At 36.4% G+C, this 13180-nt stretch overlaps 1 pseudogene; it reads left to right on the forward strand.

Moving 5' to 3' along the window:
- Positions 1-10723: 10723 nt before the first annotated feature.
- On the forward strand, positions 10724-13091 carry LOC122147930 (annotated as a pseudogene).
- Positions 13092-13180: the final 89 nt, after the last annotated feature.

Genomic DNA, 13180 nt, shown 5'->3' on the forward strand with positions numbered 1-13180 from the left:
ATATTTCTACCGCGGATGCGGAACTCATTAATTCAGCGCAAGTGCGCCGCAGTGCCATCGAATGAACCCGGAGAAAAAAAAAAGATGAAATCAGGAAGTTTACCGGCACACTGCAACCGCCAATCGCGGCATTAATATGGGAAGGATTTTTCTCTCACATCAGGGGGAACTACTAGCACCTCCTAGCATCCCATAGAGACGTGAGGGAAACACCTCAGAAGCAGGTAACTTTTGACGCTTCTCACGTACTGTAGAAGCATTCACTTAGGACTCCAGATTTGTATGAGCTGAGAAGAGAAGAGAGAAAATGCCAAATGGCTTGTATATTTGGCTTTTAAAACCTTTAAAACTGTCACTCTTGGATTGTTCTTGAAAGATAAGAAATACAGAAACTTTGTTTCGTTTTAATCAAAATATTTATTCGAGACAGAATGTTTGGTGCAAGACTTTGTCCTGTTCGCTCAGGTTCAGCTGGTTCCGGATCCAGGTTCTGGTTTTCTGACAGAGCCCAGGCGGAGGCAGATCCAGCGTGTGGACTTGAGTCAGAAATGTAAAAGACGATACACACCCAGAAAAGCCCGTGTCTCATACAGAGAAACTTTGAGCTGTTTCTCGTGTTTGCAAAATGTCCAGTCTTTGCTATTGTGCTTTCAAATACTTTACGCTATTACCGTATTTAGAGAGTCGGGAAGAGCTGCCTGTTTTAGTAAGAGTATGGTCTAGAAGTATCCCACACTTCCACACCTAAATAAATATCGCGTCTCTCTCTCAAAGAAGTGAGCTCGAGCGTGAAGCGCGAGCTACTGGTAAATATATTAACGCTTTAATGCTCGCCAAACCGTTTCCAAACGTGGGAGTCAAAAGTTAAATATATACCTTACACCTCAGACGTGTGTTTTATTTATTCAGAAAGTGAGACAAACGTCTAAGTCTGTGTTAAGTCACTATAATTTTTTCTAGTCTCAGAGACGCCTTAACTGCAGAAGAGAGTCCCAGAGAGCGTCCAGGATCAGGATCTGTAAGGTAAGGTCTGAAAATCAAAGAGTGATTTAATGTTGCTTAATTTAGTTTTATGTCTGTATCAAATTCACTAGTAGCTTCTCTCTCACTCTTTCACTCTCTCAAATTACAAAGTACTTTATTCCCGACATTAATGTTTTTTTGCAAATACTGCCCAAAGCATCAACATACTGTATATACAGTATATAGGCTTTTACTCATGTTTACTTTAATGCAAAATTTACACTTTGAAATTTGGCACAGAAGCGCTTCTGAGAGTGATGAGAGTGTATTTTACACAGACTGTTAATTATATAATCAGAGCTGGCAAGAATGCGTTTACACAGCAATTACAACTGTATACTTTGTTACTAAAGCTGAGCTGGGTTAGAGCAGGTATAACTTTGTCTGGCTCTTGTGCAGCATCAGGTCTTGCATTTTGTGAGCGGGAACAGAGCAGCCCTAACTTGGTGATATCAAGATGCCTTAAAAGGCCCAATATGTAAGATTTTTTTTTTTTATTAAAATATCAAAAACCACTAGAACAGTGTTATATATTTTTGCTGATTTTGTACTTACACTTTCCCAAATGTTTTTGAAGAATGTTAAAAAATCCAGAGATATAAGCAATTTTAACTAGTGACTACGGACCCGTGTCCATGAGTGTCGTGTGTCACCTGCCAGTGATGTCATAAGCACTTGATTTCGGTTTTTGTTTTTATAGAAAACATATGGAAACACCAAAGGCAGCACTTTTAATATGTTGTGTTTTAATAGACTGGTGGCGACCACACAGGTAGCATTATAACAGAACTTTTAAGCGTATATGTTGTATGATAAAAAACAAGCTGCTTTTTCCCCCTACATATGCACAGAGGAAGGGCGAGAGCGGTTGACTGTCAGCATAGTAATTAAAAGCTCAGCTGCTTTCGAGCCATGTGTCATGCCAGCTTTCAGCCTCACCCTGCTTCATTCTACTTGATCTAGACTACTAGAATAAATCATTAGCTCATCCATGAACATGATTTCTGCCTGAGTCCCATCAGATTGCATTGGCTGTGGGGATGAAGACCACAACTCACATGATTCCACACTCAGTCATAGCTTCATGCTACTTGGTCTTTGTTTATTTTGGATACGCGCCCTCTAGCAGCGAAAAATTACATATTGTGCCTTTAAATGGGGGATATGGGGGGCCTCAAATTTAGGCCCCTAGCCCATTGTAATCAGCTTATCATACGTCGAGCTCATCTTTTTCCCCCTCCTCTCAAAACAGCTTACTACTGTTTCAGCTATTGAAATAGTTCAGTTTTGTGTATGTAATGGAAAAGTGGCTATATTTGCGTTTAATTTTTTTTAAGTTGATTTAAAAAAAAACATTTAGAGAAGTTTTCTGTTCTAAATTAAATATAGGTTTTTTGGTTTTTTTAAAGTAATGGCCAGTGGCCAGTGGCAGACGGTGATCTGATCACCAGCCTATGTTTGATCAATTTAGCCTTTTCAAATCATCCGCGGCTTGCCTAAAATAAACCCTATAGATATAAAAAAATTTCAAGCATATAATGATGTTTAAAAGCGTTCCAATAGTTTGTGTGGAGAGTGGGAGCTAAACCGCAGCAACAGAACGTTGAGAGCGCCAACGCAATCACTTGCATTTTTTTTTAGTTGAAACAACTTAAAGGGATAGTACACCCAAAAATGAAAATTCTGTCATCATTTACTCACCCTCATGTCGTTCCAAACCTGTATGAGTTGCTTTCTTATGTTGAACATTAAAGAAGATATTTTGAAGATTGCTGGTAATCAAACAGTTGGTGGTAGCCATTGATTTCCATAGTATTGTTTTTTCAAAGGCAACCACCAACTGTTTGATTACTAGCAATCTTCAAAATATCTTCTTTTATGTTCAACATTAGAAAAGTTCTGGAGTATGATTAAGGATTAGATCAAGTTATACAATGTTGTGAGGATTTTCTTTTTATTGTTCACTTACGAGTTAATTAGTCTTTGATAGTATTTTCATTTTTGGGTAAACTATCAATACAGTTACCAATTTAATTTGAAACCACATATGTATTTGTGTGCACTCACAATTTTAATAAAAAAAACATGATGTGTTTTCTGCTGTCTCGTCTTGAACCGGAGCGCTTTACAAAAATGAACCGAAGCTCAGCGAATACATGCCACACAGACATGATTAATATATCTATAGAAAGCTTTAAATTACTAATTAACAAAGTAAAACAAAAACTCTTTCATTATGATCATAATCCGTAAAGATGCACTTTTCTCTAAAGGCACGTCTGAGGAGATGGCGAGTCAGGATCATCATCTTCATCTTTGCAACACGGACACAGAAAACACTAGTTTATTAGTAGCCTAAATAATTCAAATATCTCCTCACTATATCCCCGTGACACATTAATGGTAATTACTTTTGCCGGTGCTTTGCGGCAGACTTTAGCTTATTGCATGCATTTGAACGCAGAACTCTTCAGCTGCGCCACGGGACACTAAACACCATCGAGCCGTTCTTGACAGTCGCGGTAGCATGGTCTCGTGTTGTTTCCACCAGCGCGGCAAATTTTTTTTTCATCACTTATTGATGGATGTCTAAAATATAAAAATAAGGAGAAGCCTAAAACAAGACCCGACCCGTGTCTGAACTATGACTTGAAAATTGTCCCGAAGCACAGACCAAGGGGCGTAAAAAAGTCTGGGCCCATCGGGCCTGGGCTGAAATACAGGGCTCTAACATGTGCTAGCCAAATTTACACTACAAAGGTGGCATAGAAGTGCTTCTGAAGTGGCATTTAAGTGTTTGATCAGCAGTGGCATAAATGCATTTACACAGCCACAATGTTACGCTTTATGCTCAGCGTCATAATCTTTACACTGATAGTTTTTTAAGCAGGTCCAGAGCACGCTCTTGATCTGCCTGTGTAAAGGATGTGACGCCTTATTGTCTGCTTTACATACAGCTAATTATAAACGGACTGGGGCAGAACCCAAACAGGAAAAAGTCTTATGCATTTTAGAATAGTTAAAGAAACAATATATTAACTTCATTTGGTATTTTTTTTTTTTACGACTATTGAGAATTCAGATTTGCTCTCTACAAGGTAGTATGTATATATGCAGTACAAAACAGCCAGTGTGACAGGAGGATTCAGAAAGTAACAAACAAATACGTTTGACAAATTATAAAAAACTAAATCCACTTCCACACAGACATTTGGTGCATCTGAAATTAAGCTCGATTACTGTTCTAACTTGACATATGAATAGTAGTTGTGTATGAAAGATTAAAGCGCTGGCTTCTTTGCTCCCGATTCTCCAACAAAATTCTTGGCCCTATGACAGATATGCATGAATGTTGATACTCCCCTTTTCGCCAACCTTCCAGTGACTACTTCACTTTGGGTATTAAAATTCGTCCACATTTCCTGGCACTGTGCTGGTGTAGGGAGAAAATGACAGAGTATGAAAAACAACGCAAGTTGAGTTAAAGAACCCTAGGGAGTGTGTCTGAGTGTGTACGGTAGTGTGTATGAGCATAGAGGTAGATGAGTAAAGAGAGAGTTAATGAACTCAAATGCAGTATAAAGACATCAATATGGGACTTTGAATGGTGAATAATAAATCATTACAGGGATGCATGAACTCATCATAGGTGGACCAAGGTTGTCTGTGAATCGCATCCCTCCCCCCACACCTAATATCCACAATCGTACATTTTTGTTAAAAACGGACCTACTTGATTATTATTTAACCACCCTCTTTGCATATCTTATTAAACTCTTACAGTTGGACAGATAAAAGTCCCCTTGGTTGTTTATGAAAAATTCACATGTGCCATGCGTAAGATGACAACCCAAAAAAAATCAAATGGTCCTCCTGGTGGTTTTTTTCTTTCTTTATTTTGCCACCCAACCCCTCCCCAAGTCCATGTACCAACTGTAAGATTGGATAAATAATGATCTAAATGACCTTTTATAACCAAGCTCGATGGGCCAGCAGGCAAGGCAGCCCGCCCCCTTACCCCCCCCCCCTACAGTTGCCCATTTGTAGTGCTGACATTCATAGCTTCCGTTGGTACTATTCCAGAATATGTCTATGACCAGATAAGCAATGTGCTTCCTTTTGGACCAACTCTCTACGTTGCTCATGTTGCATGTTTAACACACAAAGCTTCCATAATTCTTCACATCTGCGCACGCGCGTTAAAAATATGAAGCGGAGTTTAATTATTTAAATACTGGACTTAGTTCTTAACTACAAATTCTAAGTTATAATTTGAATGGTATAATAAGTTATATTCTAATATAATGTATTAAGTATGTTGGATTTTTTATTAGCCGGGTTTAATAAACTAACATTTACTAAAACACTGCGTGATGTAACAAAAGGACCTCATGTACAAAACAAATTTCGGTTGACGTTAGGGGCTACTGTCGTGAAGAGTTTGTACTTCTGTGTAATGAAACTGTGGGATATAGTTCATACGAAAGCTGCTATATGTATGTTATTCAAGCCCAAATTTTATAGTATTCAGGACTTTTTCACGCCCAGCTGTACCCAGAATTTAGTCGCCACCGTTTACTGGGAATTTATTTTGATGTTATCAAGTACATCAACTTATACTATGATCCATCAGCTCTTGTTTTTGAGACATCGGTCCCCATGTGGGTGAAGACTAGGTTTGGTGTCAGCCCTCGTTCCTATGGCTGTCTACCAGTATAGTTACAAGTCAATTCGGTGCGACACTCAATTGTAGTCGGACTCATATGTAATCTTAGATACGTACCTCAGTGTGTACTTAACGCACACTGCTGGTGGCTCTCGGTTTACGGACTAGTTTAGATGGTTATGGTCCTCTTAGATCTAAACAACCCCCACAATTCTGAGAGAAAAGTGTTATTGAAGGGTTTGGGAGGGATTCATTGTTGCCAAGTAAAAATACACCCAGCAACCTCGTCTCTCCCTCTATACAGCGCATGCAAACTGTACCGAGCTTACTCACGCCAAGAAACTCCTGATATAATCACATAAACTAACCCTAACACATGTAGAATCTCTTATTTACATCAATGTTATGTATTTCTTTTTCATGTTGTCAGTTCGACAAAAGCTATAATCTGCTAAGGGCGTAGACGCGAATATAGAACTACGTAATAAGGCTGAGCGTGGGAAAATTAGTTCAGAGTAGGATTCTGAGGATTAAACCCTACAGTAAACACCTCTGATTTGGAACATGGCATTTTTTTTCAACGAGAGGATTACTGGATCTTGACCCCTCCCGTCGGCAACAATATACTCAATGCTGCAAAAAAAATTGTAACATAGAAAGACTTGTAGGCACACAAAAAAACAGAAAAACCGGGCGTTTGAGAAGTGGGTCACCGAATCCGAGCATAGATTACGAAAATGTGAGCAAATTCGGTAATTGTACTGTATATAAAAAGAGCACCACCCAACAACCCTAAAACACCCCCCCCAAGTTTGCATCTTTAATCAGTGAGCATGTTTAGCTCCATTATGTGTTATCAAAAGTATAAAGGGCCTCTCACAATCAGTGTGATCTTAAAAAAAACAGGGCTGACTCGCTTTCTAAAATCAGCTAATTCTGTGGAAATGTTTTTCTTATAGCATGTTTTTTTTTTTTTTCTTGTGCTAGCGATCATTTAATTTCCAAGCCAAGCATGTCATAAGCACAGGATTCTGTGTTCTGACTTGACCATCCATCATCATTTGGAGTGGAATGTTCTCTTGCACATGGAAAAATCATAATTACAGTTAGTAGAGAATTTTGCGAAGGTACTCAGGTTCAATTTTAGAGAGTTTTTCTTGAATGAGATGTACTGTATTAAATAGTATTTTCATAACAAACGGAACGGGAATGTAACAGAATAGCTGCATTCCGTGTCCACTTTTATTTATTATTCATGGGTTTAGTAGTCTCATCTTCTTATCATCGTCAACCTTCCACGTTTGATGAAAACGAGTGCATGCATTTACCTAGTTATGTGAGCTCACTGTTTTGGCAGGGGTGTGCATATAACGTGACAGGGTTATTCAGATTGCATGGACACTCCCCATTTGGTGTTGCACGTTATGCCCCTTTGGCGACCACCAGATCACGTTGCTCTTGGACGCCTACGATGATCTTTCCAAACATACGCACATGCCACGCTGCGGCTTCCTCTCTGTGTACCGCACTTCTGGTTAGTGCTCTTTCCCTTGATGGCACACCCCACAATTTTACTGTTCCAGTTCTGTGAGTTATAAAGAGTACTATGCATATGTTGATGGGATCGTGGGTGAGGGTGTGACGATGAGGGCTTTATGACTGTTTTAAAGCCCATACTAGAGATGACGGAGAGAATCGTAATGTGCAATGTGTGATGAGCTTGCTTTCTTGGCGTTGAGGGTGGAGATTGGATATTCATGGGCTTCTTTTCTCCACTTACCTATTGCATTGCTGCAACTTGCAAATTGGCCGCATATTCTGAAGGACACCCGCTACCCTGCACGAGCACCAGGCACATTTGTCAGGGAGAAAACAGTCATGAAGTCAACAGAACTTAGGGTCTTATGCTAGGATGATAGCACTTAGGGCAGTGGGCCTTAGGGCTCAGTTTTGACCAAAGGTACCGTGAGAGTTAATATTAACTCTGCAGTCCGTGAATCCTGGAAGCTGTTAATACAACAAAACTGCGTGCTCTCTGCAGAAACGAACATTGTAGACCGAGCTACTTCTCTCTGTTTATGTCTATGGCTTAAACACACATTTCATCGTCTACTCGCAGTGGCAGTACCTACACGAACCAGTCTAACTGGTCTGAATCTAAACACCTATTCTAGGGGTAAAATTACATTGCTTTCCGGACACGCCCATAAACAAGGTTTGGACACTGGCCCATTGTGGTATACTCGCTTATTCTATCCATTTTAACACACCACAGTTATGGCTGCCAACAATCCCACAGAAGACCCCCAACTAGGCCGTCTGTCTTTTGTCCACATGATCCATCTAATAGTTTAGCAAATGAATAAAACCGTTCATTATTTAAACGTCTGATCCATGTTCATTGGGACACTTGAAGTGATTAAGAGAGAGGTTAATGTAATATAATTTCATTTGATATTAAAATGCTTGATTTACTTTATACTAAACTTAATTATTGTACTATAGTTAAATAAATAAAATATATGTTCTCTTCCTTTCAGCAAATTTGAGTACATCGTCATTTGCTCATCATTGAATTATATTTTGACTGATAGGGATTTTTTTTTTTTTTAAGTAAAATAATTAAACTTTATATCAGACATAAAATCCTCTATTACAAATTGACAAAAGGTGCCTTTTAAAATTACCACACAACAATCACATTTCAATAAAACCCTCTGTTACTTTTAATCTGACTAAAATGTATCACAATTTTCACAAAAAATTAAGCAAGCAGATCCATTTATTCCCATGGATAATAAGAATAATTTCTTGATCAAATGGAGCATATGAGATGATTTTCTAAAGGATAGTTTTTAAAATAAGACTGTTATAATAATTTTTACAACTGATATGTTTGGTTATGTTATCTTCTATTGCTAAACCCCCTGTAGCAATAGGTTCACTTTATAAATATAGGTGTTTGTAAACTGGTAAGTTCTTACAAGGAGCATCACGTGATACTGCACAGGATGCAGAAACACGATCTGGTCCATGCTGTGTTCACTTGGCTTGCGAGTGTAGCGAGCTTGGCGTCGCGAATAAACCTCAACAATAGTGGAGAAACAGTACTTCAGTCTACAGATCATGAGGACCACATCAGCTCTCGTAAATGAATGTGTGTTTTGTCCACAAAAGCAACTGGTTTATCACTATTCTCCAGAAATGGGAGAAATGCAATGCCCTCTCTTAAGAAACATGATTTCAGTGTTATAACTGATCTGTCATTTCAGAGGTGGCTGGACCCCAACAAACCCCTCTTTAAGAAACAGCTGGAAGGTGAGCGAGAAACTACACACACAATAACACAGGCCCTCCACCTGGAGCCAATATATTTGTTATACATTTGTGGGAAATGAGATTGACTATTTAATCTTTTGCATGCATTTTTCCCCTTATTTTATCTTTACATTTCAATTCCCTTGCCATTATTTAATGTCTTTCACTCTAAATAAAAAACAATAATTTAATATTACACTAAGAAAAAAACAATAATAGAATAACACTGCTAAATATAATAGGATTAAATTATTAGTCTTATTCTTATATTAAGAAGTTAAATATTAGTCCCATTAGTTCTCTATTGAGATATTAAAATATAAAGTCACTCATTGTTAATAAATAAGAGATTCAAATATTAGTCCTATTGTTTTATTAAGAGATTCAAATATTAGTCCCATTGTTTCATTAAGAGATTAAAATATTAGTCGTGATTAAGAGATTAAAATATTAGTCGCTATTGTTATTAAGGGATTAAAATATTAGTCGCTGTTGTTAAAAAATTAGTCCTAATGTTTTAAGAGATTAAAATATTAGTCGCTATTGTTATTAAGGGATTAAAATATTAGTCGCTGTTGTTAAAAAATTAGTTGCTATTGTTGTGTTAAGAAATTAAAAATATTAGTCCTTTTTATTAAGAGTTTAAAAATATTAGTTGTTTTGCATTGTTCTATTAAGGATTAAAAATATTAGTCACCATTGTTAAAATATTAGTTGCTATTGTTGTGTTAAGAAATTAAAAATATTAGTTACTTTTGTTAAAATATTAGTCCTTTTTTTTTTTTATTATAATGAAGAGATTAAAATATTGGTTAGTTGTATTGTTTTCTATTAGAGAGTAAATATTATCGCTCTTGTTACATATTAGTCCTATTGTTTTTACAGAGATTAAATATTAGTCGATTGTTTTTTAAGAGATTAAAATATATTTTCTATTTTGTTAAATTTAGTGATTGTTTTTTGTTTTAAAAAATTTAAATATAATCGATATTGTTCAATATTATTGTGCTATTGTTGACAATAATATCTTTTGCTATTGTTTTAAAAAATTTTAAATATTAGTCGCTATTGTTATTAAAAATATTCGTCACTATTGTTATTAAATATCGTCACTCATTGTTATTAAAATAGTAGTCCCTATTGTTATTAAGGAATTACAAATAGTATGAGCGTTACCAGTGGGCAGTTTGTGGCCTAATGGTTAGAGAGTGCGTAGACTTGCAACCTGAGGTTGCGGGTTTCGAGTCTCAGCTCCGGCAGGAATTTTAACCCATAATTAAATTTATAGTGAAACTTACATTTTTTTTTTAATATCACAATTACCATCAAGAACCGGTATAATAGCGACAACCCCTAAATGGTATTCTTTTTTTTCCTTAAATACAATTCCTGAAAGAGTCCATCCATTTTTTTCATAACTGTACATTATAATGTTGGCCATAAATTCACTTTTAGCATTTAAGATTATTCATTTTATATTTGATAATTTTGTATACTTTTATTTTTCATAAAAATAATATAGCATTTTTATTATTGATTGTTCAGGTTATCAGCCATAACATGAAATGAATGATCAACTGATCAGTATCAGGGCAGAATTTTTTATTGTGCACATTTTTTCTTTTAAATTTCTTTACAAGTCTATCACAGAGAATTGCGGTTATGATAAACACAAAAGGTTGGATAAAACAGAATGCTGCCTCAAATTCTTTGGAAATGTGGCAAGGGCTTCGGCAGAAGTTCTGTGGAATCAGATTCCACGCGGGCCTAGCAGTGAACGAGTGTTTGATGAGCACAAAGTGATTGTCTTTTTCTTTAAAAGCACATCAGGAGACACATGTTAGTTTTCCTTGTGATGATTGGAGGTAGCTGTTTTAAATTAATCAACTTACTTGAGTCATCAGAATGTGATGTGCAATGCAGTAGGCACAGACCGTGATTGCAACTGCATGCTTCAGTGCACACCTGCTTTTTTGACTTTAAATTATGTTTTTAATAAATTGGCTATAGATTTCTTGGGAATTGACCAAAATCACATTTTCCGTCCTTTTTTTAGAAATAGTATGGAACTGAGCTTACATTTAACTCTGATCATTGAATATAATGTTACTTGCATTTAGTTATGTATGTAGAGGGTCCTTTTTCCTCTGACTGTTGTGTCCTCTGCTCATCGTTCTCTCTCGAGATCTCCTCTCTCTCTCTCTCGCCTCCCGCTGTTATTCCCTTCAGGTTCTGCTCCATTCTTTTTTATATGTTAGAGTGCGGTTCTTCATCTCTGACCCAAACTCCCTCCAGCATGAGCAGACCAGGTACATCTCCCTGTTTATGTGCAAATGAGATAGAAATAGATGATATACATATATATATATGTGTGTGTGTGTGTGTGTGTGTGTGGTGTGTGTGTGTATATATGTATATGTTTATGTATGTGTGTGTGTACAGAGTGAGTTTTTGACTCTTATTTTGTTTTGCAGGCATTTTTATTTCTTGCAAATTAAGAAGGACATTGGTGAGGGGAGGTAAATAAAGTTCTTTTTGTGCACCTACACTACCATTCAAAAGTTTGCGGGGGGTTGGTAAGATTTGTAATTTTTTTTGGAAGAAGTTTCTTATATGCTCACCAAGGCTGCAATTATTTGATAAAATTACAGGAAAATCAGTAATATTGTGAAATATTATTGCAATTTAAAGTAACTGCTTTATATATATTGAACTGTAATTTATTCCTGTGATGGTACTAAAGCTGAATTTTAGCAGCCATTACTGTGGTCTGATCTGTCTAATATACTGATTTGGTGCCTCAAGAAACTTTTTTTTTAAATCAATGTTGAAAAACACCTTTGCAAATTTTTTTTTCAGGATTCTTTTTTGATGAACATAAAAGTTCAAAAGAGCATTTATTTGAATATAAATCTATTGTATTAGTGATGTATGAGTGATGTAACAGAGAAAGAAATATGTAATTCTAACTGATGCAGATGACACAATAAATGTTTTCATGTTATGGCTGGTAACCAATAAAATAGCAGGTATAAATGTATACAATTTTTATGCAAAACCAATTGGTTTTATATGCTACTGACTTTAGGTATCATAACATTATAATTTACAGTATAAACGATGGATAACTATTAATTTATTTTAAAAATCTGCTATAGAAAAAAAGTATATTTGTTTAAATGATAAGAAAGACCAAATATACATTGAATTATACATTTAATTTTTAACAAATTGTATGATCAAAAATGGCATAAAATACCAGCTAACAACCACATCATTATAATACATGATGGATGCTGGTTATGCAGTTCTAAAGTGCAGGGAGTTATAACTCATGGATTGTGAGGTTATGTGTGGTCTAATAAACATACTATTGTGAATAAATAAAAATTATAATACACAAATATAGACATTTGTACCCTGATAATTAAATACCAAATATTTGCTGACTAAATATTTAATATTGACAAATGCTAATAAAAAACTGATGTCACAACAATGTATGTTGTATCCCAAAACATCATGGAATGTTTTTATTGCAGACTAAAGTGTCCTTTAAGCTCAGCTGTGGTACTGGCTTCTTACTCTGTTCAGTGTAAGTTGTGTAAATTACACCGTCTCACATTGTGCTTGTCATAGAAACGTTAATGATATCGCAGAGGATATGTCTGTGTGCTTGGAGAAGGCATGAGTCTTCTCTAGGAAGTAGCTGGGGTTAATGGCACTGTCAAAATTGGAGATGACTGAACAAAGCACATACAATCACTGATTCTCAAAACTTAGCATTCTAATACTCCTGTTTGATTGACAGCTGAGCTTGGAGACTATGTCCCTGAAACTCCTCCCGGATACCTCAGTCAGATCCATTTTCTCCCTGACCAAGACCAGGAGTTTCCTTCTGAAAGTGGAGTCGCTGCATCCACAGCACAAGTAAGTCAACACACACATTCATACTTTCAAACACACACGCACGCACGCACACGCATTTATTACTTGGGAAAAGGTCTGAATGTGTTTCAGAGGTTTGTCTCAGAGTGAAGCTGAACTGTGCTATTTGAATACAGCTAGAACATTAGACCTGTAATGGAGTGGAGTTACATCATGCTCAGGTACTATTTAAGTAGAAAATCCTGTGATTTTTCCAACTTCTTCCAAAGTGTTAAAAAGTAGCTG

The sequence above is a fragment of the Cyprinus carpio genome, chromosome A16 (genome assembly GCF_018340385.1).
Source record: "Cyprinus carpio isolate SPL01 chromosome A16, ASM1834038v1, whole genome shotgun sequence".
Taxonomy (NCBI): Eukaryota; Metazoa; Chordata; class Actinopteri; order Cypriniformes; family Cyprinidae; genus Cyprinus; species Cyprinus carpio.